Below are 6,779 nucleotides of genomic sequence, written 5' to 3' on the forward strand. Positions count from 1 at the left end.
AAATACATCAGTGCCATTTTAAAGCTGACACTGTGCAGATTGTACACAGTTAAATGTAAACTGGTGCCTTTTTGGTTTTTTACAGTGTAATTAAAAGTAAAGGTGGCATTGCTCCATGAGGAGTCCCTGCAGAATGACAGAGCTCTGCTGTGTGATAGCTTGCTCCTGTTGTGATGCCTGGCGTGGTGACCAGACTCTCCCTACTCTAACAAAATCTCTGCTTCAATTCCCCCTGAGACAGTGACAAACAAAAATGCTTTATAAAGGAGTTAAAAAGGAAGTTGATGCTGCTGCTCTGTAAACATCCAAGTGCTCCAAAACCTGTTTTTTGTAGGAATTCAAGTTGTCCAGTGTTATTAACTGAACTTGTGAAATTGGGGTCTTTGGCATCTGTGGACCTGAGTTCTGCTGCTCACAGGACTTTCCTGGCTGAAAAGGCAAACAGACTTCTGCAGTGAACAGTTAAATTTACGTCAAAGTGTCAAAGATTTTTTTTTCCTTTAACAGGGCTGTATTTTGCCCTGGATCTTTCACTCCATTTGGGGTGGACTGCCTTGAAGAAAACAAAGAATAGGACATTGACCTACTAAAATGTAATGTGGAAGAATTAAATGGAAGTGGTTTTTTTTCCCCTCTTCTGTTGCAAATTGGTTTCATACTGTGCATTCCAGAGTCAGAAGATTCAAATTCTTAAGGGCATTAATTCCAGAAAGGGCTTGTGTCAAAATGCATAACAAGAGTTGTAGTTGCATTAAATAAATACTGCTCAGTAATTTTTTCCAGGTTATTGTGTGATCAGAACTCATTTCATCAAAGAAAATGCAGTTTTGAAAGAGATCTTGCTTTCCTAGTATTTGTAAACATTTTGGGTGCATTCTACCTTTGCAAGGCCATGTACTGTAGTCACTGCACTTCCAAGAGTGGTTGTGGTTGTTTCCATCAAAGGCTACAGGTTTTAGTGTCTTTTTTTTGTCTACAAGTGATTTTGAATCCATAGACTTGCATGTGTAAGGTAGTTAAGTATAGTTAGGAGAAAGATTAAAGAATTATATTGGGTGTATATGAAGGACCTTGGAAATACGTGTGTATTTATTTCTATTACAGAAAAATATTTCTATAATGAAATAATGATGATCATGCCATGCCTTAAACCATCACCACCATAAGGCTTGCAAAGTTGAAGTATGTACTTTGGAGTACTGCTATATTTTGGGAACAACCCTGAACAGCTAACACTGTTTTAAGATGTGTAACTCCACAGTATTTCTTATGTGTTTCATAGATACTTTGTGTACTGATTCATTTGGTAACTCAGTGAAAATTTCACCCGGCAAGTTTTACTTTTAGACATTTAAAAAAGTCCAGGTTAATGAAAATTTGATGATGATGCATACAGAAGTGTTCATAGCCTCATTACTGGACTATACAAGCCTGGTGCTCTTTGTAAGCACTGACTTCTGCAGGGCATTTTCTCTCCTAGTTCACCCCTTGGAAGGGAAGAACCACAAATTCACTGTTAATTTTACAGAAGAAATCTCTGTGTTGGCACTGTGAGCACAGTGAGGTGCATTGCAGTGTCCTGGAATGTCAATACCTGCATAAAACACAAAGTCTGCCTTAGTGTATGTCTGCCCTTCTGCATCTTGTGAGTTAAACAGGGAATCACACATCCTTGAAGGGCACCTCAGTTCTGATTCAGATGAGCTGCTTCCTTGTATTCAGAACTTCTTAAAATTAGAAAAAAGGAGAAAAGTGGAAATACAACCCTTTAAAGATTATACAACTTTAAATTAATCAGCTAGTAAACTTGTTAAAAATTTTGTTACTTTAATAATGTTTTTCTGCACTCTTTAAAGATTTTTGTAAACAGGAAATGAAGTGGTTGGTTGGTTGGTTTGTTTTGGTTTATTAAGATAAAAAATTCCCCTGTCCAAACAAGCCAAAAAAACCCCCCAAAACAACCACCTTCTAAAAAAGCTCCCTTTCCAAAATAACCCTCTGAATAGGGAAGACTACCTACTGTTTTAAAAAGAATGCAAGCTCATAGGCAGCATATAAAGGGAAAAGTGATTCCCTTAATATTTTCTCTTCTGCTATTAAAGCAGGGAATATTCCTGTTAGAAATTCTGGTACCTTACAGCTTGTCTACTACTCTACAACATCCCTTAAACGTACTTGCTCTCTGTTTCTGTTCTCTGCCTTTTGGCTTTTTTGTTTGTTTTTAATTTGTGTTGTATATATTAATTTAGTTACACCATTTTGCTGTAGCTGTGTGTGCAGGCATGTGATGCAGGTATGACATCATGTTTGCCAGTGTCTGCTGCTGCTTCCTGCACCAAGCAAGATACTAAGCAAGAAAGATGCTGGGCATCATCGTGCTTTGCCTTGCTTTGGAAATTTTTAATAAAATTTCACCTGCCCAGTGCCTGTGAGTTTCTGACTGTCACTCTTAACACCTAAGCTTGAGGATTCCTAAACTCTGCTCTACTCCCACGGTCTTAGTTTGACTCAGACTCTTACGTGTCAACACATGACTCAATGTGTTGACATGAATCTGGGGGGGAGAGGGTGTATTTGGTTTGGTTTTGTATCTCTGGGGTGTTTTTTAATAATCTGCTTTTTCTGAAGCTGGTCGAAGGGATATCACTTTTTAAATAATACATGTGAAATCTTAGTACTAGGAGATTCATTGTTGTATACAGCTGCCTTTAATATATATGTATCCACATATCCCAGCTAAAGAAAAGGAAGTCCTGAAGTGTATGACTGTAAGGATGGTTAAAAAAATAATTCTGGAATACAGCCTCTCCCATTTCTGAGGCCAGTGCTTGTTTTGCTGATGCTTCTCCTTCCCCATCTCTTTGAGGTACTGCAGGCTCTGTCCTGCTCTTTTTCAGAAGAAGGTGAGGGCTGAGGTATTTTGTGTTGGCTGTGTTCTGCAGACTTGGAAATCTTTATCTGTATTGAAGAGAATTGGACAGACTTCATGATGGTCCCAGATTTCTCTGTAGCCATGAAGGATGGAAGGGCCTAGAAAGGTTTGGCTTTGCTTTTGCTTTGCTTTTGCTTTTGCCTTGCCCTGCCCTGCTCATTCAGCTGTAGTGGCAGAAGCATTCGTGTTTCAAACCATACCATCATACCCTGATGTTAGGCTGAAGTGAGGATAACCCCTGAAATGGAAATGGAGTAGGAAATGATACCTGAGTGTTTGTGGGTCTTTTGACAGCCTGTGCAGTACAATAGACATGTCTTACAACAAACCAAGGGCAAGGCAAACTTGAGAAGCCTGAAGGGAATTGGGTACTTTTTACTCAGAGCTTTCTCTGAGAGGAAAAACTGCTTTTGCTTATTTGAGATTTTTGGACTTGGCTGGAAGTTGAACTTTAATCTCCCAGGCAAGTTGCTAGGATTTAAAATCCAGTACAAATAGTAGTCTGAACCTGAACCTTGCAGGCAGCACACCTCGTGTCCTGTCTTTTTCAGTCTGTCACTCTAGCAGACACTTCAGTGAGCTGTTCCTCCCTCTTCAGACTCTGGCTCTTGTGTCCTTGCCTGCAGGGATTAAATGGTTACCAAGGCTGAGGTGAGTGGTGGAGGTTTACATTTTATTCCCTTTCACTCTGTGTGTTCCCTGCTTTATGATGCCTTCTGGATCTCTTTCCCTTCTATCACTCTGTCTTACTGGAGGACTTTAAGACAAATTTGGTTTTGGCCTCAGCATCTTCTTACTTTATAATCCTTTTTCTTAGATTTTCCACTTTCCTAGTGCAGAATTTTCTCATTGAAGATACGACTACTGATGAGAGGAGTCATGGACCCAGGAGAGGAGGTTTAAAAAGCAGAGTGTGATTTGCCTGTACTCACAGCTGCAGGTGGAGACAGGACACAACTCTCTGAACTCTAAAGCTTTAGGAAAAGACAAACTCTGAGCAAAGTTCAACCTTCATTTTTTCTTTCAGTATCTCTCATAGATCTCCTCACCAGGTGAATTGTTTGCAATTTCTGGAGGAAATTCCTGCTAGCAGGAACTGCTAGCAATTTCTGATTTGGTTCTTGGTACAAAGGGGCTAGAAACCAAATTATTTTTTTCCAGGATTTAACAGTAAGTGAAATGTGAGAAATACTTTGACGAAGGCCTCTGAAGCATGGGACAGTGTGTCTGTTGGGGGCTGGTTGATTGTCTGTTGTCTTTCCTTTGAGGATGAATGACTTTGTTTAACTTCAGTTCTTCAGCACGTTTCTCTCACAGCATCAGCTTGTCTTGGAAGCTTGAAGGTGGCCAAGCCAGCAGAAGTACCTCTGCCTCTCTCTGCTTCCCAACAGTGCCCACTCAGCTCCTGGAATTTTATCTTCTCCACTTCTGTCTTGCAAAGCATGTAGCACAGTGATGACAGACCTCTTGCTGCTTTTTTCAATCCTGTGATAAATCAGGTAAGAGTAATCCAATCTGGTTTTCATTGACTTTGCATTAGGCTGACTTACAGGTGATGTTCCACAGAGTATTTTTCTGCATTACAGCCTCTAATGTTTTATGCTACATAAATATAATAGCAGATAATGTATAGGCTTTTATAGTATTGCATTGCTATTCAAGTTTTATTTAAACTCCTTTGTTAGAAACAGCTTGCCTTTCTGTATCAAGTATCGCAGTACTCTCAACATGCTGATAGTGTCAGCTGTTTCAAGGTTTTTTTGTTCTGTGGGCTTTAAAATACTAGTAATTATGTCTCCTTTGGGGCTAATTGCTTTGTCTTTAGGAACAATCTCTCATGTGGATTGAGTGTGCTGCTAGATTTCATATGAATTTATCAGCACACTCAGTCATTTTCATATGCATATGAATTTATATTTCTAATTTTGTACATTGATTCCTGTGGTTAGAAATTCTACACATTGGGCACTAACGTTTGCAAAGCCTTTAATGTGTGTGATGCTGGGAGCAGAGATGAAGCTGTTCCTAAAAATGAAACATTGTGAAACATTTTTTGGTCATTGGTGTGTAATTCAGAGATGAAGTCTAGTAAATCATCCTGTTCTAAATTAAGCTTTCTGATTTAGGGCCAAATGTTGTTACTTTTAAAGCATGTCAGTATAATCAGGGAAAACTTGAGCCAAACTCAATTACCAATTATGGGGAATTTGTTCCTTAATTTTGCTTTTGATTTCCTTATATAACAGCCAAGAAAAGCCTTGGTAGCTGTTGCAGCATTACTACTATTACTGTTTACTTATTACTATTACCTTTCTCATTACCACACAGACTTGTCTCAAGAGCTGCACAGTTTCCTTGCTGGCTGATTTCCATACCTTAATTGCTTAAACAAACCAAAATAAACCCATGCCAAAACTTAGCCGTTCTGAAGGCAATCAGTATTTCTGATGCTGTAATGCATTTTGTTTTCCCACTGGCTAGTAAAGGTATTGAAAGGACTAAACTGTTGGAAATTATACCTTGGAAAGTGGATTTTGAGCTATGGAAAAGGAGATTTAGTCATGGGAGCCTCTGACATTAGTTAAAGGTTCAGGTGCTGCTTAGCTACAGGGTCTGCTGGAACTTATTTTTAAAAGCAAGATGAAGATTTATGATTTCCATTAGCAAACTATATATTCATACACTGTTATTAAAAATGTGGAGTCTTTCTTTACATGTGTGCATATATACACACAAAATCACACCTTTTTTCCTAGCTAAACAGATATTTCAATCTTACAGTTAACAGTTTTATACAAAGAAGAATGTAAGCAGTGGGTTTCTTTAGTGTCTACCATCTGAAAGTTTGGAGAGAGATTAATAGAATTCTAATATATAGATATTATTATTACTGTTATTATTTTATTATACAGAAGTATTTTTGAATAATTAACCAAGAAAAAAATGAATCTGTAATTTTGTGCCAGGACCATGGGAAGATACTTTTAAAGTTACATTCAGATGGCTGTTACCAAGGCTACTGAATGTGATAGGTTTTGTTTTCAAATACTGTGAAAGAATAGTAGCTCAGAGCTCTTCTCACATTTTGCATTTTCAGAAGATTCCCTGGTGTGAAAGTGGCCATATTGCTACAGCAGCAAATCTTTATATATTAATTAAGTGTACGGATGAGATTCTTTTCCTAGTATGGCAAAAATAAAATGTGCAAAACACTTTCTAGGGAGCGTCTGATGTGTGAGTGACTTAGGCTGGTTACTTGGTTGAGCACAGCTGAACTGGGGAATAGCTCTCTGAAGCAGTGTCACACCACCTGACACATCAACAGACAGGAGGAACATCAGGGTCCTTTCTTGTGTTTCTTTTGAGTTGCTGAGCCCACTGCAAACCTCTCCACGTCTCCATCCTCCCCTCCTGGCACCTGGATTGTGCTGAGCTTCATGCTGGAGTTCCTGGGTGGTGCAGTGAGCCCCATCCCATTGGGATGCAGGAACCCTCCTCCACCTTTACAACAGTGCTACAAACCTGAGATACTTGAGCTTTAGATCACTACAAAACTGAGACACTTGAGATTTAAATCACTACAAAACTGAAATACTTGAGATTTAGATCACTGCTTCTATATCTTTATTTCTGGGTCGCAAAGCAGTGCCAGAAGGGTGCAGATGATTGTTGGTGTTGTTTGTAGTTGTTACTCAGTGCAGTCACCCTGCCCTGGCTCTGCTCCTCCAGGTGTGGGAAGGGCTGATCTTTTGGATATAACTTTGGATGCCTCATGTGACATGTGGCATTCACCCCACCCAGGGGCCGCAAGAGGTCTTCTTGCTTTCTCTTGATTACTGTACTTGGG

The sequence above is a fragment of the Sylvia atricapilla genome, chromosome 12 (genome assembly GCF_009819655.1).
Source record: "Sylvia atricapilla isolate bSylAtr1 chromosome 12, bSylAtr1.pri, whole genome shotgun sequence".
NCBI lineage: Eukaryota > Metazoa > Chordata > Aves > Passeriformes > Sylviidae > Sylvia > Sylvia atricapilla.